This window comes from Talpa occidentalis, unplaced genomic scaffold (assembly GCF_014898055.3).
Source record: "Talpa occidentalis isolate TD23 unplaced genomic scaffold, MPIMG_talOcc4v2.1 talOcc4.15, whole genome shotgun sequence".
NCBI classification, from domain to species: domain Eukaryota; kingdom Metazoa; phylum Chordata; class Mammalia; order Eulipotyphla; family Talpidae; genus Talpa; species Talpa occidentalis.
Window position 1 is genome coordinate 15,967,008 of NW_023601543.1, and position 22,854 is coordinate 15,989,861.

Genomic DNA, 22,854 nt, shown 5'->3' on the forward strand with positions numbered 1-22,854 from the left:
TTATTTATACAAGAACTGGGGTACAAGCCAGATGTGTGGGAGGGTGAGAGGACTCACCAGAGACAGAGCTGGGAATAGAACAGGCAGACTGACTGAAACACACTGCAGAGGGGAGCAGCGGGCGAGATAGGAGAGGTCTACTGCGCCATGTGAGTATCTCCACGGCTGGCCGGGAATGAACCTGCACTGCAGAGGCTGTGGAAAGCCTCACAGTGCTGTGCTCAATTGCCTGCACCAACAGGGAGGCCCAGGTCTTTTAATTTTTGTATTTATTTGATAGATCTTGTTAAGTGGCTGGTATAAGGAGAGGACCCAAATTTCTAGGAGTGCATCTTTGAAATAATGCAAAGGTTGTTCATTGTAGTACAATTTCCCATTAAAATATGGTATAAGTCCAGTTTGTTCACTTTCACCACTATTATTCAACATAGTACTGGAAGTCCTAGATAGAGCAATTAAGTAACAAAAGAATATAAATGGAATCATAATTGGGAAAAATGTAGTAAAGCTGTTCTTATTCTCAGACGATATGATGATATACATAGAGAAACCTAAAGAGTCTGCTGAAAAATTAATTGAAATAATAAATCAGTTCAGCAAAGTGGTAGGTTATAAAATCAATACACAAAATTCAATTGTCTTCCTTTATACAAACAATGAATTTGAAGAGGAAGAAATTTTAATATTTATCCCAGTCACAATTATACCCCTCACCACACACACAAAATTAAATAGCTAGTATTTATCCTAACAAAGTATGAGAAGAACCTACAAAATGTAAACCATAGGGCAGTATTAAAAGAAATAGAATGCACAAATAATGGGAAAGATATTCACTCTCATGGATTGCAAGAATCTATATTGTCAAATTTGCCATCCTCCCAAAGCAATATAAAGATTCAATGTGCTCTCCATCAAAATTTCTTTAAATTTTGGCTTTCTTCAATGAAATGGAATAAATATTATTGAAGTTCATGTGGAACCATATAAGACCCCAAATAGCTATAGTAATCTTGACAGGAAAGTAGAATGGTGACATCAAACATGCAAACCTCAGACTATACTACAAAACAATAATAATTAAAACAATGTGGTAGTGGAACAAAAACAGACACAGACATACAGACCAATGGGATAGAATGGCCCACCCATATGTAAGCCCACACCTATATGGACAGTTAACCTACCACAAAGGAGCCAAAAATATATACTGGAGCAAGGAAAGCCTCTTCATTATGTGATATTGGGAGAACAATATGTAAAAGAATGAAACTATATCACTATCTCATACCATACACAAAAATCAACTCAAAATGGATAAAATATTTGGATGTAAAACCTAAAACCATAAAATACATAGAACAAAACACTTCACATGTATGCTTTAGGGATATCCTTGTGAATTTGTCTTTAGCACCAAGAAAAACAATGGAGAATATAAACAATTGGAACTACATCAAATTAAAAAGCTTTTACACAGCTAAAGAAATTTATAAGCAAAACAAAAAGACACCTCAGTGAATGGAGAAAATATGTGCACACCATACATCTGACAAGGGGCTCACTGCAGTGGTAAGTATATTGTGGTAGCATATGAAGAATTATTATTTAATTGTAAATTATTATTTAATTATAAATTACCAATTAAAAATAGGTAGAAGAAATAAATGGGCACTTCTTTAAGGAAGACATGCAATACATGCACATTAAAAATGTTTATCATCATTTATGATCAGAGAAATGCAAATTGAAACAACGATATCATCTCACAAAAAAAATAAGTGCTGGAGATAGCGTGGAGAAAACAGAACCAGCCTTCATTGTTGGTGAGAATATAGACTGGTCCAACCCCTATAATATGAAGGTTTCTCAGAAAATTACAAGTGGATCTGTCATATACGAAGAATAAGAAAAGACAAAGTCTATTTTGAAAGGAAACTTGCACTGCCATTTTCATTGCAGCACTATTTACAATATCCAAGATATGGAAACAACCTATAGCCCCAAACAGATTAATGGATCAAAAGATGTGATATACACACACATATACACACACACACACCGGAATATTACTCAGTTATCAAAAAAGACAAAACTCTTACAATTCATGGCAACATGGATGGAACTGGAAGGGAGTATTCTGGGCTAAATTAGTGAAGAGGTGAAAGACCTGTATCAGATGGTGTCGCTTGTATGTGGCATATAGTACACCAATTCAAATGGTCAGATCAAGCTAACTGAAAAAACTAACCCTTGAAAGCTGACTATAGAATAGAGGCAACCTGGGGGAGGTGGGGGAGAATGTAGGAGAGGGATGAGAACAATGAGGGGAGAAAGTACAAGGGTCTATGATGGTGGACTATGGCTGCTTTGGTGGTAGATGTGTTAGGGGGAAAAGGATGTTCGAAAGCTAATGCCACACAGGCCTTGTGGACTCCACCCCCACTCCAGACCAAAGCCAAAAGACATTGGGAGAGACAAATCCCATCACCAGCAAAGGAAAGATTGCTGGAAACTGAGGGAGGGATTAAGCAGCCAGGTTTGTATAAAACCAGACACGTGGGCTTTGGGGGATTCCCTTTTTGGCTGTCCACCAGCTTGCAGCGCTGGGCCAGCTCTGAGTGTGCCTTTGGGTTTCCAGGTCAGTGGATCGAGTAGGACGCATTAAAGACTTTGTTTCCCTATTTTTTCCCTGAGTTGTACATTTCCTCAATTCCTTTTCCCTTGTACATAAACCTTTTATTAACCTTTTGTGTGTGCCTGTAGTGGAGTATTAATAAGTCCCTTTTAAGTGTGCAGGTGAGGACACACAGCCAGGCAACCCGTTTTATATTGGGGCTGCTCCGTAACAGATGCACTATGGCAACATCTAAATGAGAGGATCCTAAATTTTTAAATGCAAGCAATGTAAGCCAATGTTAACTCAATAAAAAATATTATAAAGGAAAGAAATATTATTAAAGAAAAAAACATTAACAGAAAGAAAGGGAGGTAGGGAGGGTTGTGAGAAGGAAGGAAGGAAGTCTTGCCATTTGCAACAATATGAATTACATGAGTGGATTATGAAAAATGGAAATGTCAGAAGGTGCAAGACAAATACCAGAGGATTTCACTCATGTGGAATATATAAAAAAATCAAAAGAAAAGAAAAAGCTCAATCAAACATGTAGAAATATGACTGTCAAACTGACAATACCAGAGGTGGAGTGTGGAGTTGGGGAGGAATCAGAGCGAAAAGGACCCAGTTGACTGTGAGGGAGAATTCTGGGTGCTTTAGTGGTAAGCATGGTGTGGTAAGATACAGAGAAGTACCAACCGATACTCCTAAATCATAAACAGTGTTTTCAAGCAATGTTACCTCAATAAAAATGATACAGTTAAAAAGAAAGATACATAAAATATTTTTTCCCTCCGAATGGTTATATGCCAGCTAAAGCTTTAAAATAAGGGAAAAGGGACGTGCGTGTACCATAAATGGAGTGATGGAGAATATAAGTTTTGGAGTAAACAGGGCCCAGTAAAAATCATACTTCAGGTCTGTGACCTTGATCTTGCTACATAAACTCTTTTCACATCTGAAAAATTCTAAGATCAGCCCCAATAACCTTGGAAACTTTGTTTATATCTTAGTAAGACATACAAAGCCAGTTTGTCAGTTTGTAAAGAAAACAGCTAAGTATCTGACTGTATTTCATTCTCTTCTTTAAGCAACCGTATAATATACTCCTTTTATACACCAGAAAACAAGAAACTTATTTTCCGGGCTCAGAAACACCAGGTCAATATAGAAGTGACTATAGTTAACAACACTGTACATTTGAAAGTTGTTAAGAATACAGATCTTAAAAGTTATCATCATGAGACAAAAAAATTGTAACTAAAATAAAAGAAACAGCAGGCCAAGCACAGGTAAGGGCTGCCTTGTAAATCTAGCTGAATAAATGTATGTGCACCATAAAATGCTTTGCTCCTACAATCAGCCCCAATAACCTTGGAAACTTCTTTATATCTTAGTGAGAGATACAAAGCAAAATAGCTTGCAAAAGGAAAATAATGCCCTATAGTCATTTGGCAAAAGTGGATTTTCCAATGAAACATTATCATTGAGTGGATACTATCCTTTGTAAGTAGCATTCATTCACATAAAGCTTTCTTCCAGTTTCTTACTGCCTCTGTCATAAATGTAATAGAGAACATGGATTTAGTGTACACTTGATAACATAATAAAACGACTAAAAATCATGACAGGGTTTTCAATGGATTTAAGATAATTGAGATTGCAAATAAAAATTCAGAAACAAGTTATGTTCGGAATTTAGAAAGTACCCTATATTAATTAAAGAATGATGTTGCTTGACCTCAAATAGCATTCAAAGAAAAATATTTCAAAAGCAATAAATACAATGTTTAGAAGGTGAACTTGAGGCAATATCTTGGTGGGGTGGTTAATGTTATGTGTCAATTTGACTAGGCCACAAAATGTAAACATTGTTTTGGAAGTGTTTATGAGGTGTGTCTGAAAGAGATTAACATTTCAATCAAATAGACTGAGTAAAACAGAAGGTCCTTCTTCCTGAGGGTGAGTCTTATTTAATCAGTTGAAGACTTAGGCTGATGCCACCCACATTGTGGCAGAATAGAAGTTGATATTCATTTCTCCCTTACTATTAGAAATAACATTTTCTCAAAGGATGATTCAGAAGTGCTCCAAAAGGGTCCCAGAACTTTCCAGTAGGGGACTTGTGATAAAGTTGGAGGCTTACGTTGGGAACAGAGACAGAATAGGCAAAGGAGAGTAAGGGCAGGAAAGTTGATACCCCAGCTGGTAGACCTAGCTTGGAGGTCAGTCATCCACAGCTCATGGGAGTATTATGGGGTATTGGGTATTTCCATGGAGGGAGTTTTCAGAAAGAGGGTGTAGTCACACATGGTCCAGCTCTTATCTGGGACACTGGGAGCTGCATGACCAGGGTAGGCAAGCACAGATTTTGTTTACTTTTTTAAAGAACCGGCTTTTGTTTCACTCTTCTTTGGAGTGTCTTTTGGTTTTCTATTTCATATATTTCTATGCTGATTTTTGTTATTTCTTTTCTTCTACTGACTTTGGATTTGTTTGTTCTTTTTCTAGTTCCTTCAGCAATAGGGTTAGATTGTTTATTTGAGATTTTTCTTGTGTTTTTATGTGGACCTTTATTTCTATGATCTATAAATTATCTTCATCTTCACATTATCTATGCCTTTTGATTTCACATAAAAATTTCAACATGTCAGAGCTTGCCTATTTTTGCCCATTCAGAGAAAATTTCTACATCGAGATTAGACAAAAGAAATAGAATTTTAACGGAAGAATGCTGGTTATATCTCATATAATAATAAAAAAAAAGGACAGTTTATTTTCGACTTCCTTTTAAAGCAAAACGACAGCAAATTATTTCACCACGGAGATGGTAATTTGGTGGGCAGCCCTCGAAGCTGAATCATTAAAGTAAGAGTATTCTCCAAGGAAGCTTCTCAGAGAATGGAAGAAGAGGTTAGCGACAATGCAAAAGAATAAATGTCCAATGTCATGTCTATTTGATCACATTTTGCAAATGTCAAATACAATTTATTTTATCATTCATTTGTATACCTATTATCTTTCATTATCATTTAGACACACAAAGATAGCTGTTATATACACATGGCTCAGAACAAAGAGGGCATAGCTTAGGTCAGTCTCTTGAATATGTCAGGAAGTTAAAAATATGGCATAGTAGCAATATTAATATTTGGAGCTTTGTACCACAAATGTGAAAAAATTGTATATTGAAGGTTTGCATAAATATTTCCTTAAAGAAGAGAAACCAGTATCATAAAAATGCTAATAATATTCAAAATACTATATAGTGGATATAACTTCATTCAAAATTTCAATTTTTTTTTTCTATTTGTATAGGGCTCAAATAGGCAAAGCAGTTCAAGGAAAAACAAGAAGAGATATACACAATCAGAAATCACAGCGTGTTATAAAGCACTAGTAATACAGAGCATTGTTGACACAAAAATAGACTATCAGGATAGGATTCAAATCCTGGAAAAGACAAATATGACATCTGACATATATGGCATTAAAAATCAATGAGATAATGAGCATTTTGATAGTTGGTATAGGGATAAATGCTTATCTATATAGAGAAACATTTGGATCTATACCTAACAAATTGAAACTACATTTCACATGGGCAATAATGTGAAAAGTCAGACTTTAAAATGTTTAGAAGAAAATATGGGAGGCTATCCTTACTAACACAGGGTGGAAACTATTTTCTTAAACAAGTGTATCAAGTGTACTGGAATAAGTACTGTGACAGCAGATTTTTCTTTGCCTTTCAATGTTTTTAAGGAACACCCACTACTTAGCTGCTTTGTTTTGAGTTGGGCAAAACAAAAGCAAGTATCTTACCTCAGTATTCAGGGATCTCTTTAAGTAGAACAAAACACAATTAGAGGCCTAGTTGACGCCTTCTGGCATGATGTACATACACTGGGAACTTGAGCTGCCAACTTTAAGAACTTTGTCATGGCAGGGAAGAAGGCAATGCAAAGCTAATTTAAAACAGAATAGGGGGCTTCCCTGGTGGAGCAGGGGGCTAAGTGAAGCTATCAGTAGCCAGTGCAGCATGAGTTCGATTCCCAGCCAGGGAACTAACCCACATGGTACAGTAGACCTCTCCTGTCTCGCCCCCTGCTCCCCTCAAAAGTTTATTTCAGTCAGTCTGCCTATTCAGCTCCCCACTCTGTCTCTGGCGAATCCTCTCACCCCCTGCACCTCTGGCCTGTACCTCGGTTCTTGTTTGTGTTAAATAAATCTTTAAATAAATAAATAAATAAACAAACAAACAAACAAACAAACAAATAAATAAATAGAGCTTCCTGAGATGTTTAAGTTACCTATTTCTTGATTTGGTATTTGTATATTTGCTGTGACTATATTCCCTAGTTCTGACAAAGTTGATTCTCACAGTGTTAGTGTTTGTTGTTGTTTATTTATTTATTTATTTTTTTGCATAGAAGAACTGGGGTGTCGGCCAGAGTTGCAGAGTCAGGGGTGATGAGAGGTTTCACCAGAGAGAGAGTGGGGACCAGAACAGGCAGATTTACTGAAATACTCAGTGTTAGTTTGTATTGCAGGTGGCTTTGTGGAGGGACAGATCCTAGAACTTCCTACTTTGAATTTTTGTTACTTCATTGTGGTTTTAACATGCATTTCCTTCATTTCCTTAATGATCAATGATGTTCAGCACCGTTTCATTTGCTTATTTCCATTTGTGTGTCTTCTTTGGAGAAATAGCTAGTCAGATCTTTTGCTTATTTTTATTTTCATTTTATACTTTGCAGTATTCCACATTTATAATTTGTCTATTCCACTTACAAGTTTTATAAGATTTTTGATTTGTAAATACTTTATTGCAGTATGTATCTCACATTTTCATTTTTACAGTGTCTGTAAGGAACAAAAGTTTTACATTTTGAGGTAGTAAAAATTACCATATTTTATGCCTATTTTCAAAACCCTTTCTGGCACTCACTGTCCATAAATTTGCCTTCATTGTTTTATTATGGAAAACCTATAGCTTTTTTATTAATTTGTCAGTTGTTTACATATCTATTGGGGTCACATTTTCACGCCTCCATATATGCACATGCTTCACACACACTCCATCAATATTCCCACGCATGTGACTAATCCTCTTCCTCTCGTATTTCCTCTTCCCTCATCCCTATCCACTCTGGTAGCTGCTCCTCCATGCGGGGTGTGTTCACCAAGCTTGAGTCACCTAACAGTTGGAGTCAGTTGTGATATGTGAAACATGAACATCCAGAATCCAGCAGCCTTGCAGCTCTCGGCAGTGGAACCCGACACGGGCTATGTGGACTGAGTTCCCTGGCAATGTCTGCCGTGACAGCTCCTGTAAGTGGGGTTGGGCTTCCAGAGGCTGTGGGTTTCTTGGATCTTTTTGCAGAGAATGAGGGAAGAATGTCAGTGATTAAAGCTGGGTCAGCACTGATTACCACTGTCATAATTATGCCTTGCTCTTCAGCATTGACAAAGTTCTCTTTAGTGAATATTAATCTGTACTTAATAAAAGTAATAGCATCGTATTAGTGTCAAAGATAGGGGTTCTGAATCCTTTCTCCCTACCCACTAGCTAAGGCAAACTTGAAAATATTGCATAAACTTCATTTGCCTGCTATAGACTCAAGCTATATGTCCTACCAAAATTCACGTTTAAACTTAATTCCCATAAATGCAAATCAAAACTACCATGAGATACCATCTTACACCAGTGAGAATGGCACATATTTAAAAAAAAAATAATAACAACAAATGTTGGCGAGGGTGTGGAGAAAAAGGAACTCTCCTGCACTGTTGGTGGGAGTGCAAACTGGTCCAACCACTATGGAGAGCTGTGTGGAGATTTCTGGACCTACTAAACATAGAGCTTCCATATGATCCAGCAATTCCACTCCTAGGTATTTACCCAAAGGACACAGAAACATCAATTCCAAAGAGCACCTGCACCCCTATGTTTATAGCAGCACTGTTTACAATAGCTAAGCTTTGGAAACAACCCAAATGCCCAAAAATAGATGACTGGATCAAGAAGATGTGGTCCATATACACCATGGAATATTACTCAGCATTCAAAAAAGATAAACACATGCAATTTGCAGCAACATGGATGGCGCTGGAAGAGATCATGTTCAGCGAAATAAGCCAGAAAGAAAAAGAAAAATACCAGATGGTCTCACTCATAGCAGGAATCTAGAAAACTTAAATAAGGGACCAGGAAAATGAATAACTATAAGAAAGTGAAAATCAAAATCAACAAAAAACTATGAACCAGAGACACTCTATGGGGGTAGAGGGTGGGAGGGGAGGGATTGGGGTCAAAATAAGGGGGTTGCAATTGTATGGGGAATATAAAAATAAAATTTATTATAAAAAGTAAAAATAAATAAACTTAATCCCCAGTATGATGATAATTGGAGGTGGGGCCTTTTGGAAATTATTATGTGATAAGGGTGGAGTTTTCAAACAGAGGAAAAGCGACCCCAGAGAGCTCGTACATGCCATGCATGTGAGGACAATAAGAAAGAAACCAAACCTGCTGATGCCTTGAACCTGGAGCTTCCCAGCCTCCAGAACTGTGAGATATAAAAGTTTCTATTTTTAATCCACCTAATGCATGCTAATTTTTGTAACAGCAGTCTGAAGAGTCTAAGATAATGCTTCAGGATCCACACCTGCACAATGGCTGTACTGCTAGCAGTTGTTTCAAAGAGAATTAAAATATTTAATGAGAATTAAAATATTTAATCCATATAAATGTTTATCATTGCACCTGACATTTAGTAAGCTTTTGATAAAACAATTTTTAAATGTTTGAACTATTATATAAGTAGTTTACTTTCATACAAGTAATTGCCTGTTTGTTCATAAGGAAGGAACAACAGGCTATTTGGTCTCCTAAAGATTTCAACAATTAAATAGGAGAAAATCCTTAATTTACTTTCTTTCAATGTTTTATGTACCTTATTTGAGCCAGAGAATTAGAAAACTTTTCAGAGGCAATATTGTTAGACTTGTCAGAATTATGTGAATTATTGCTTCAAATTTGTACTTACAATTATCCACACAGAGAAGATGCTGTCATTCTTGATTGCATACATTGTAATCATGTGAAAAATACCATTTGTTTCTCATTGTACTTCATTGGAGGCACTCTTTTATTTCTGGCAGCTTTTCCCTACAATTGGAGTTCTTGCCTATTACCTCTTCCATTGGAAGAATTGACAGGTCTTGTTCAAGCTCCTAAAATCAAACATTTTAAGTAAAGGAGAATAATTTAAAGTAGTATAACACCTAAGAAATTAAAAAAAAATAAAGAGAAAATAGACGATGCATAGAAATGTAAAAACACGGAAGACCTATATCATATGAAAGAAAAAGACAACAAAGAAAAATAACAGAAGCAAATAGAATAAAAAGATAAGGTAAATTGTGTGAGAGAAGAAAAAATGAAGAATACATTACTAGAAATAAAATACTATTTGTTTTTACTTACAAAACAAAACCTTACCTTACTGATGCAAATAAAAATTCAGTTAGGATAACTACTGTAAGTTTAATTTTAATTTTTCAAATTGAACAAAATTAAAAAGCAAAATGCTAAACAAAATGTAATATGCAAATTGAATTTCTGTAGTACTTAAAATATTTGATGGCTATCTACTTTTTAAGTTTCCTATATTGATATTCTGCTCCATTATGTCTGACCCATCAGTGGAGCTTAAATTTACAGCTGTTGTCAGCTATCACAGCGGGGACTTCAGGGATGAATCTCCTAGGAGAATTCATCAGTCTGAAAGCAGCTAGTCTCAAGATGTCAAAAGATGACTTGCAAAGGAATGGAACACAGACTTTGCAAAGCAACACCTAGACAGATTTGTGAAAATGTAGATATTCCAAAAATAAATAGAAAGGGAAAAATTATTAAAAATCTAGACTTTTAGGGCCTCCCTGGTGTCTCAGAGGTTAAAGTATCAGTGCTATCAAGCTATTGGCAACCACTGTGGCATGACTTTGATCCTGGCCAGGGAGCTGATCCACATGGTGCAGCAGACCTCTCGTGTCCCTCTTGCTGCTCCCCTCAGCATTGTGTTTCAGTAGGCCCACCTGTTCTGTTCCCCACTCTTTCTCTGGTGAATCCTCTCACCTCCTGCATCTCTGGCCTGTATCCCAGTTCTTGTATGTATCAATAAATAAAAAATAAATAAAATCTAGACTTTAATGACAGGGAAGACTTTTCAACCATTGTAATGTTAATGGTTTCATTTAATGCTCACATTCCTTTTTGCTAAATTCTTTTTTGGCAGTATAACATTTAACTAAGGAATACTTTAAATTCTTTTATTATTACTTTTTAGATAACAGTGTTTGTTTAAGGCCAGATGGTTAGTTAATGGCTTGTCCAGATTCAAATCTAGATGGTGTATACATAGAGGTTTAACTCATACCTTAATTGACTTCAAAGACCTGAGTATTCTGCTTCATTTGACTTTTAAAAGAAAAAAGAAATGGAAAAAATTAGAAACAGAATGTTTGAAGCAAAGTCTGTACACATGTCATTACATAGCATCACCACACAGTGGTATGAAAGACCCAGAAGTCTTTTCAAGTTGGACTAACAAAGATACAATTCCTTGAACCACAATGCTTAAAAATGATTGCCAGTTCTTTAGTGTAGTAAACTAATTGTAAACATATCAACTATGTGTAATATTTGTCCATCTCTGTATTCAGATCCTTTCCAATGAGACTTTTAAGTTCCTCCTTTTAAGACATGAAATGTTCCTCCCTCCACCCCAACCTCCCACCCCCAGCTTTAAATCTGAACCACTCTCCTTGACTGAGCACTAGTCAGTCTACTTTGAGGTCAATTAGACCCCCATCATTGTGCATGTGCACAAGAGCCCAGTTTTAGCAGGAATCCTGTCAAGTTGGGTTTACCAGAATCCCCCAACCTCAATATCTAATCACCCTCTTCATCTTTCACTATCTCCCATGAGATATGGGATTATCCTGGCCTGCCTCCAGCAAGAATCCTGTTAAGTTAGTTTAACAAATATTACTTAACTCTCATAGTAATTTTCCATCTAACAGCTGCCTGCCCCATTACCACAGCTCTGCTATAAATCTCCACTTTTCTTTGTATGCAGAATTGTGTTTAATATCTTGCCCCATTACAAAACTTCACTGCATTAATTCCTACACCTCTCAAAATAGTTTCAAATAAAGTTAGCCTTGCCATTTTAACAGTGACATGAATAACTTTTTCTTTAAGAGAGATGGTGTCAAATCTTGGAAAGGATCAGATTAATCACTGGATCCCCAGACTTCTTTGGATTCTAGGTGCAAAACTTTGAAGCCTGTGTCTTCACTTCTGACTGATTGATCCAGGATCTACTGATTGACCCAGTATTCAGGATGACAGTCCACTCAAACAGGGTAAGGGCAGACTGTGATTCATAGTCTTTGATTCTAACTTGGACATCCAAGTGGTACCTCCTGGATTGGAAATCTTTCCTCTTGGCTCTTTGTTTTGAGCAGAAGGGAATTACTTCATGACTTCCTGTACTAGAAATCTTCCTGGATCTTTGTGTCAAGCGGGGTTATATACCCATCATATGGGCTAATTTTTTTTCCTGGACTTTAGACATTTTTGTTCTGTTTGATTCTGATACTCCCATGGATAATTCTCTCTGCTGAAATTCCTATTCTCAAACCCTGTTAAATATATACTCTGCTTGTTTTGTCTACTTCTATTCTTCTTGGCTTGATTTTACTAAGGGTAATTTGGAAATCCAATAGCCTTTTTGGGAAAGTTAAAATCTCCCCTAACTGGTTCTTCTAAGAACTCTCCCTCCACATTGACTATGCTTCTCTCCTTGCTCTTCTTACCACCTTTCATCTTCTCTTCAGTTCCTTGAATCTTTTGATATATTTCCCTTCAACTCTACCTCTCCCTCCCTTTCCCCACCCTGCCAGACTTTTCCCTCCTCACTTTAGCCATGGCCACTTGAAATTTCTGCCCCCTAGCTCTCAAGAACCCCTGAAAGCAACTACTTGAAACTGAAAAGTGTGTGGGAAGAGCTAATTGGAATCAGACTGGTTGTTTTATCCACTCACATGCACTTTGGAAACATCCAGACATCTGCTATTTGTCTTGAGTCTGAGTCACTCATCTAAAATTTAGTCTATAGCTTCCATAAGATTACATATCAGGGCAAGTGAAAATCTTACAAGTTTCCTCTACGAATATTGATAAAATGCATTAGCCCTCATATTGGCTAGGTTTCCTTAACTTATTCCATCAGTCAGATTAAAAAAATATATATGAAGTGGAGATAAAACCAGTTAAGTCCTGTGTTACTTTGTTTGCCTGACACATGGCTAAAATTTCAGAATAAAAAAAGCCATAAGGTCTATAAATATAATTTTCTGTATGATTATATATCTTCACATGTATCTATATATGTATGCTATTTGTGTGGTATTTTTCTATATTGACATATTACCAAGTTAGCTTAAAAATGTCTTAAGAGAGTTCTAATCAAATTAGCTTAGAGATAAATTAGGCATGTTTTTAACTTCCCAAAAATATAAAAACTAACTTAAATGTTTTACCAGTTCACATACTTTAAGCAAAATTTTAGTTAATGAAACTAAGTTGGTGTTATTAGTTTAACAAGAATGGTTTTCTGTTTCTTGCATTAAGTATAATATGAGAAAACATTTTTATTCTTGGGTTTCCTAGTTGAATAAGGTAATAGATCTACTAGATGTTAAATATTATTGATAAAATTTTATTTATTTGTTCTCAACACCATTTCTTATACCAATTTGGCCCTTCATTCCACCCCTACCTCTTCACCTCAGAGGCCTCATTTTGTTTATTTAGGGTCCTAGTTTTTGTATTTTGATTTATCAAATTGTCTGCTATGTAAAAGTACAAAACTTTGTCATTCTGACTTGCTTTACTACATATAATGCCATCAAATTCCTTCCATTTCATTGTAAATGGCAGCAAGACTACAAAAAATATAATTTAATCTAAGAACAAATGTGCAAGTAAATATTAAAAATAGATACATGACCAAGCAATTCTATTCCTAGTTATTTACCCAGAAAATACAAAAACACTATTTCAAAGGGATATATGCACTCCTATGTTCATTTCAGCACTATTTACAATAACTAAGGTGTGGAAACAACCCAAGCGCTCCACAACAAAGGAAAAAGGAGTGGATTAAGAATACTATTCAGCTATTAAAAAAAATACGTTGCCATTTGCCATTTGTAATGACATGAATTGAACTGGAGGGGGTCAGAAGGAGAAAAACAATACTGGAATGTTTGACTCATGTGCAATACAGAGAAACAATACAAAGGAACAGACTAAATTAAACCAAAGGAAACATTAGGAATATGACCACAGAATTGAGGCAACTAGGGAGGAAGAAGGAATGGGTAACAAAAGAGCTAAGGGAGTCAGTGGTGTATAGCAAAGGACTGTGGGTGATTTGGTAGTGGTTGTGTGTGCCAACTTGCATCCGAAGAGGCATATGATTTTCCTAAATCATACACAGTGTTGTAAGTCAATGTACACAGTGTTGTAAGTCAATGTTACCATAAGAAAAATTAATTAATTGGTAGCTAGTTAAAAATAATAATTTGCTTGATAGTCATGACTTCATATATACCAAGTGCAGCAGTAAAACATAAAAACTTGTGTATTCAACTCTTCAGGTTTTTGGTTTTGTGGTGCTTACCTGTCATGTGTATGTTGCAGAAATAGTTAAAAAATAAATAAGTTGCCATGATGGCTAGTTTTGTTTGATGGATAGTTTTGTTTGGCTTTAGAATATGTCTCCTAGAAACAGTTTCCATATCATTTTGGTAACATGAGACAGTTATATGCAGTTCAGTAATAGATACTCATTAAATATCTAAATAACTTGTAAGATAAACTACTGAAATGCTGATTATGTAAGCGCAAGTTTTTAACATCTCATTCTTATACATTGTGGACACGCTAAATATATTTGGGTCTATTAATAAACATCTTCTTTTGCCACATTGGAAAACTGTACTGTAAGGAAATAGAACTTATGTCTATTAGAAATTTTGAGATGGTATTTCATAAGATTTGCTAGTCTGGACAAAATGCTGGTATATGACAGGAAACTCACAATTGTTTATTTCCTAATTTTCTCTATAAAAGAAAGATTACTAATGGTTAAAAATCATAATGTATATATGAATATAAAGCTATTAATAACAATAAGGGAAGCAACGTTGCATGAAAAATATATAAGGAAAGAGGGATGTGTTTTTGGAAAGGAGTGTACAGTATGAAAAATAAGTTTTCACTAAGAGAAAAGGAGTCATTTTGTCTTAAAGTAAATGGTTATCCAAGAATGAGAAATAGGAAATACATATATGAAAACATGACTAGATATAGAAAATCAATATTTGTGGAAATGGAATAGCATGTGTAGTCAAGCTGGCTAAGATTTGAATGGCTTTATTTATACATTTAAAAATAAACTTTAAGTTTGTTCAATAAATGGTGCTGGGAAAACTGGGTCGCTACATGCAAAAGAATGAAGCTTGACCACTATCTCACACCATACACAAAAATCAACTCAAAATGGATTAAAGAATTAGACATAAGACCTTGTCGGGGACCAAATCTGAACATCCGGGTTCTTGCCTGAAGCAGGTACTGAATGTTAGCTCCAGTGAAGGTTTCAAGTTTCCTATTGTGACGACTGAACCCTTCCCCCTGCTTGCTCCTTGTGGCTTGTTTGTATTGGTGGTCTCTCCTTGTTCGAGATAACGAGAGACCTCCTCCTCTGAACCCTATATAACCTTGTACACATTCCTGAATAAATGAGACTGGCAATGATCCTGGCTTTGTCTCCACTCCTCGCGTACCCCTGTCCTATACCAAGCCCCTGCTTCCTCCCCGGGGTACCACGTTGATCTGCCGGGCTGGCCGGGCAAGACCTGAAACCATAAAATACATAGAAGGAAATATAGGTGAAACACTACGTGATATGCACCTCAAAGACATCTTTACAGACACATCACCCAAAGCAGTGATAGTGAAGGCAAAGATCAACAGCTGGGACTACATCAAATTAAAGAGCTTCTGCACAGCAAAAGAGACAATAACAAAAACAAAGAGAAACCCACCGACTGGAGAACATTTTTGCACACCACACTAATGATAAAGGACTGATCACAAAAATCTGCAAAGAGCTGATGAGACTCAACAACAACAAAGAAAATAATCCTGTCAAAAATGGGCAGAAGAGCTAAAAAGAAACTTCTCTGAAGAGGAAATGCAAATGGCCAACAGACATATGAAAAAATGTTCAACATCACTTGTAATCAGGGAAATGCAAATCAAAACTACCATGAGATACCACCTCACACCAGTGAGAATGGCACATATTAAAAAACTAGCAACAACAAATGTTGGCAAGGTTGTGGAGAAAAAGGAACTCTTCTGCACTGTTGGTGGGAGTGCAAACTGGTCCAACCACTGGAGAGCTGTGTGGAGATTTCTGGAACTACTAAACATAGAGTTTCTAGATGATCCAGCAATTGCACTCCTAGGTATTTACCCAAAGGACACAGAAACATCCATTCCAAAGAGCACCTGCACCCCTATGTTTATAGCAGCACTTTTTACAATAGCTAAGCTTTGGAAACAACCCAAATGCCCAAAAATAGATGACTGGATCAAGAAGATGTGGTACATATACACCATGGAATATTACTCAGCATTCAAAAAAGATAAACACATGCAATTTGCAGCAACTTGGATGGCGCTGGAAGGGATCCTGCTCAGCAAAATAAGCCAGAAAGAAAAAGAAAAATACCGGATGGTCTCACTCATAGCAGGAATAGAAAACTTAAGGGACCAGGAAAATGAATAACTATAAGAAAGTGAAAATCAAAATCAACAAAAAGCTATGAACCAGATACACTCTATGGGGGGCGGGGAGCGGGGAGGGGAGGGATTGGGGTCAAAATAAGGGTGTTGCAATTGTATGGGGAATATAAAAATTAAATTCATTAAAAAAATAAAAGCTGAATCATTCTGAAATAAAAAAATAAAAATAAACTTTAATATAAATTTAATATTAAAATGTGGCTTCTTTCTGGGAAGCTTTCTTGGATTACTGATCTGTTATTCATATATGATTGTAACAATTATTCTTTACCTTTTAAGTAGCCTGTCTAAGAAACTAAGTTTTTATATCTTAGAATAATTTCCTTTGTTTTATGTTAACCTTTATCATGTCTTCTATTATTTAAGAGAACTAATAGGTCTTACTTTCAAAGAGCTATATTCCTTTTTATATGCTCTTGATATAGTCCCAAATCCAATTCTAAATAAAATCTTGATCTCAAATGACCTTGGGATTTACCTGTGAGTGATAGCCTCCCTGGGACTATGTCCTTCTGGAGTTCTTCATCTCCGATTGGATCTAACTGAATTGCTAGTATTTCATCAATCACAGTTCAGGTTTTCCCAGCTCTGCCGTGATTCCTGTGATAGTGTCCACTCTAGAGGCTCTCCCGTCAGCCGTGTTTCCATATGTTCCGTCTGCATCTCCAGTCTTAGCGATAGTGTTTTTTCCTGCATCCTCCATCTCTTATGGACTAACAAGATTTCTTGGTTTTAAGTCTCTGCAGCTTTTTATTTATTGATAGAACAGAGTGGTGACTTTACCTGTGGAACTGTGAACTCGAAGTCCAGTGATTTTTTTTTTTATAGCGACTTACTTTCGAAAAATGCTCATTATGCTTTCTTCTTCTTTTATATCTATAGTCTATATTAACAAATTATGAACTCTGAAAACTCCAATAATAAGAAAAAGTCTACCATATGACCCAGCAATTAAAATGACGATACCATATGACCCAGCAATTCAATTCCATCTACCCGAAGTTCATAAAAACATTAATTTGAAAGGAAATCTCTGCTCCTATGATTATTGCAGCACTATTTACAATAGCTAAGATATGGAAACAACCAAAATGCCCCAAAACAGATGATTGGTCAAAAAGATGTGGTATATAGGGCCTCCCCGGTGGCGCAGCGGTTGAGCGCTGGGTTGCGAAGCTGCCCGCGGCCTCTGCGGCGCCGGTTCGATCCCCGGCTGCTCCCCGGCCACTGGCGGAGGATCCCACATGGCGCGCAGACCTCTCCTGCCGCCCACTGCTCCCCTCAGCAGTGTACTTCGGTCCTTCTGCCTGCTCTGCTCCCCGCTCTGGCTCTGGTGAATTCTCTCACCCTCCCGCACTTCTGACTGTACCCAGTGCATGTGTAAACAAAAACAAACAAACAAACAAAATAAATAAATAAAACATGCCTCTATAAAAAAAAAATAAAAATAAATTTAAAAAAAAAAAAAAAAAGATGTGGTATATATACACAATGGGATGCTATTTAGTAATAGGAATTTCTTTAGGCAACGTTTGTCTGTGAGTTCATACAATGTCAAAAGGTGTCCAGTTTCTTGCCATCTCTCCTATTTATTATTTGCAGTCAATTTTTTTGTCATCATCAGCCTACGTTTCCCACCTAATTTGACTCCATATGTGATTCTACCACTTTTCCATTTAGCTGTAATAATGGCTGCATCAATTCTAGAATTGATATTATCATACCATGTTATACAGGATGGGTGTGAGTAGCACTTTTGTAGTAGTTGTAGAAAAGGAAGAAAATTTCTCCTTGAAGGTAGTTCTGCAAAGTTTTGTCTTCTATCACTGATTCTTACTGTATTATATATCTCCTCTGAACTCATCACTGTAACCAGAGGAGTGGGAGAGATTGATCAGTTCACCACAATGCTAAAAATAAAGTCACTTTCTTACAGCAAAACCTGGATACTGTTGCCATAAAAATGGGAATAGTTGTGGATTAGTGGAAAGAAGAAATGGCCACCATGCCTAAAATTCTTAAATTGATTGAATATGAATCATTTTCTTTTTAATACTATTTTCATTTTGAATGAAATGAGATTGAGGAAATAGTGCTTGAAACCATTTCAAGGATAAAATGTCACACAAATTTTAATGACTACTGCATAATATTATACACAATGACTTCAGTTACACAATAGCATAGTTGTGCTATACATGTATTGCAGAAAACACAGCAGTGCTTTTCTTATGTACTCCACTTTCTATTATATTTTAATTTATTACCTAATTGTATTATTTTTATGAATTATGAATTATTTTTTGTATTAATGTTCATGCTCATTTTTTCCTATGCAAGTATGATATGTTTTATGTTCTATTTTGTTCTTTTGTGGTGGTTAAGCATAATTTTTCATTTTTCTGATTCTTTAAATGATAAAATAATATGTACATTGTAAAAATAAAATTAATGTTTCCAGGGAACTCTGATATCACTCACCTACCTATACTTTTCATTGGGGAAACACATGGCAATATTTTAATATAAAGCCTTTCATAAAATACTTAAAGTTCATAAAACATATATAAACTTATCCACATATGTAGGCATTTTCCAATGTGCTGTTTACATTTGCAGACCAAGTATTTCTACAGCAGAGGTCAATGAACTTTTTAAGTTGAAGACCAGGTAATTGTTTTTCGTTTGTTTGTTTGTTTGTTTTTGTGGGACCCTCACCTCGGCCAGGGAATGAACTGGTGCTGCAGAGGCTAGGGCAGCCTCGAGGCCCAGCGCTCAACCGCTGCACTACCAGGGGAGGCCCCAGATAATTGTTTTAAGCTTTGCAGGACTTAGTTTTTCTATCACAACTACTCAGCTCTACCACTGTTGTCTGAAGGCTAACAAAGGTAATAGGTAAAGGATGGATGTGGTTGTGTTCCAATAAAACTTGATTTAAAAAAATTCCAAATTTAATCATATACCTTTAAAATCCTTGCAAGGGAATAGCTAATAAAAATATTTTAAATTGTTTAATATATGATATTATGGCCTGGTAGCATTGACTGCGTTTATTTATCTATGATGAATCTATGTTTACCAGAATTTTCTTCACTCTATATGTTCATGTTTGTTGAAAGAGATTTTTGCATGAGATTTAGAAGGCATAAATGATATAGAGGCTGTTTTTATAGTCTAAATGTTGCTTAACAATAGGTACAGGAATATCTCACTCATGTTGTTGCTAATCTACTAACTCATCTCAAAGCAAGGCAATAATTGGGTCTGCAGTTCCATTTTATGAAGACTTGACTGCTCCAAGTGAACCTTTGTGTGGTAAAAGACAGTAGTACATTGTGAAGGACACCTGCATCATCAAAATTAGAAGTAACAAGATACAGAATTGGTTAGAATTTTCCAGTGTAGCCTTCTCTCTCATTTTACATCCATCTTCCCTTCCTGACTGCAAGCCCTGATAACTTCAGTTCTAGTACCACTTCTAGGAATAATAGAAAATATTGCATAGCCTTGGTTTGTGAACTCTAAGACCTCTGATAAATCCTTCATTTTATGTCCTATCATAGTAGATAGCATTCTTTAATGGAATTTTAACTGAATAATATGAATATTTCCCATTTCATTCAACTTTGCTTCTGGTGATTGATATTGACAGGATATTCTCTATTGTTTTTCACAACAAAGAATGCTACAATGATGAATAGTATGCCTCCATCTTTAAATGTTGATGCTTTATTTCCATAGTATAAATTCACAAAAGTGAAATGACTGACTAGATGAAAGGTACATGCAGTTTTCATTTTTATTGCAACTTGCCAAATTACTTTTTTAAAATTTTGTAATTGACATTTTTTAGGCAGAATTCAAAAAAAAAATGTCTCTGCATGACTCTATCCTCTGGTTATTCAAACACTAATCTAGGTGCTGCCTTGAAGGGAATTTTCAGAATATATTAAAGTTGTTAATCCATGTTAAAATAAGTTTAACCTAGAATGTCTGAGTGAAATCAATGTAATCATTGTTAAAGAAGAATATATTGTCTCTCTCTTGATATAATGGGCAAGCAGAATTTTTCAAGACTCTTACAAATATTATAGGTTTCAAAACTATTGCGATAGTTGAGAGATCGACTTACCTCCAAAGACAGGTGGAGATATATAGCCAATGACCAAATGGAAGGAATCAGTAGGTGGCAAATTACCAAAAAGAGCTTGATTAGATGTCAAAAATAGAGGAATTCCTGCTAAACTGGTTTAACAGGATTCTAAGTTAGAGGCAGACCAAAGAACCAGATATAAATGAGAGTGAAGGGATTCTTGAACTATCTTAGTAGGTCTATGTTTTTTGCTTTTTATTTGTATATCCTATTATCTTTTCCATTCTGTTTTTTATTTGTTTTCTGATGTACCAATGTTGCATTTAAAAAATATGTTCATAACATTCATTTAATTTTTTTTTATTGCACAATTAGTTTTTGTTCTAACAAAGGACTGAAAAATTCCAGTTAATTGTCTTTGTTCCTTTGTCAATGATCAGTTGATTAAATTTGTGCTCCCTTTAAAATGTTTCTGTCTTATAAGATATATATTCTTTCATACTAACTTTCAAATGATTCTCTGAAGTTCAGAAAGAGGAAGAATTTCATTCTTCCCATGCAGGAATATGGAACATTTACTTTTAAGTTGTTAATATCTCATGGCCTTAAATAAGCTATTATAGTTTATGTCATAAGGTGATCTACTTTTTGTGTTAAATTTAATATTTGGTATTGTAAGATTTTATCAATGTTGTGAAGGAGTACTTTTTCACATCAGTTTTCAAATGATTTTAATGAATATAAAGAAAAGTTCATTATTCTAGATTTTATCTTATAACTTAGCAAGTTAGATTTCTTTTTTTTTCACCATACTCTCATGGGTTTTTCCAGTTGAAAATCAAATTATCTGCAAATAAACATAATTATGTATCTTCTCTTCCAATATTTATACCGAATATTTAATTATATTTTCTCATTGCATTTGTAAGAGCTTCAAAATTAATGTTGAACAGTAATGGTTATATAGGGCACCTCTAAGTTCTGATTTTTAATGGAAATTACTTTAGAAATTCTACTTTTAAAATCAACTGTTTTTTTGTTGTGTAACTTTTGTAATATAAAAGATATTCTTTTTATCTCTCCTTGAGTTAGAATGTTTTAATGTCAGGGCATTCTCTCAAAGACATATTGGCATTATTTACATAATAATGTGATTTGTTATTATGTAACCGTTAGTGTGGAGACTGAGGGTTGCACTGGGACCCACAAACTTGCACACTCTAAAGAAATTTTCCCATCAGCTGAATAAAGACAAGGCATATGCCTGGTGCAAAAGACCTTTTATAGGATTACTGTGCAAAGAGACAGAAGAGAGGAAACGATAGAGTTTCCCAATAAAACACCCAAAGTTACCCATATCCCTTGTGGGATAAATAAATAAATAAATAAATAAATAAATAAATAAATAAATATTTTTAAAGTGGGTGATTTTTTTTAAAAGATTTTTTCATGCATACAAGCGGTGGGGTACAGGCCAGGGATGCAGGGGGTGAGAGGATTCACCAGAGACAGAGCAGGGAACAGAACAGGCAGACTGACTGAAATACACTGCTGAGGGGAGCAGCGGGTGAGACAGGGGAGGTCTTCTTCGCCATGTGAGCTACACTGTGGCTGGCGGGGGATAGAACTCCTGCTGCAGAGGCTGCAGATTGCTTCGTAGTGCGGTGCTTAACCCCTTGCGCCACCAGGGAGACACATAAATAAATCTTAAAAAATAAAATAAAATAATGAGCAAGTACAGGAAAGAGTGACCGGAAGTACAAATAATCTATTATAATGTTAAAATCCCCACCTCTGGGTGGAATTTGGCCACTGTTTTCTGCACATGCAATGGATGATTAAGCATGATCACTGCTTGACCATGCAAACAGGAAGATATGCAGAACATGCCATAGGGAACAAACATCTCTTGCAACCATGACCACTCCTCTGCCCTTCCTAAGCACAGTTCAATATAATCTGTTCCTTTGGAGACAAATGGGGAGCCTCTTATACCCAGAGAGGTCCCTAGAGCTCTGTCTCTTGTTCTTTCACCTTAAAATAAATCTCCACTCTCTTTCCCTCTAAGCAGGAGTCTCAAGAGCCTGACCGACTGCTCTGGTGTTTGGTAAGATGCACCTTAACCATGGCCCCTGGCCCAATGTGTGAAGCAGTGGGCAGCACAGCTCACTCAGACTAATTCATGATGCC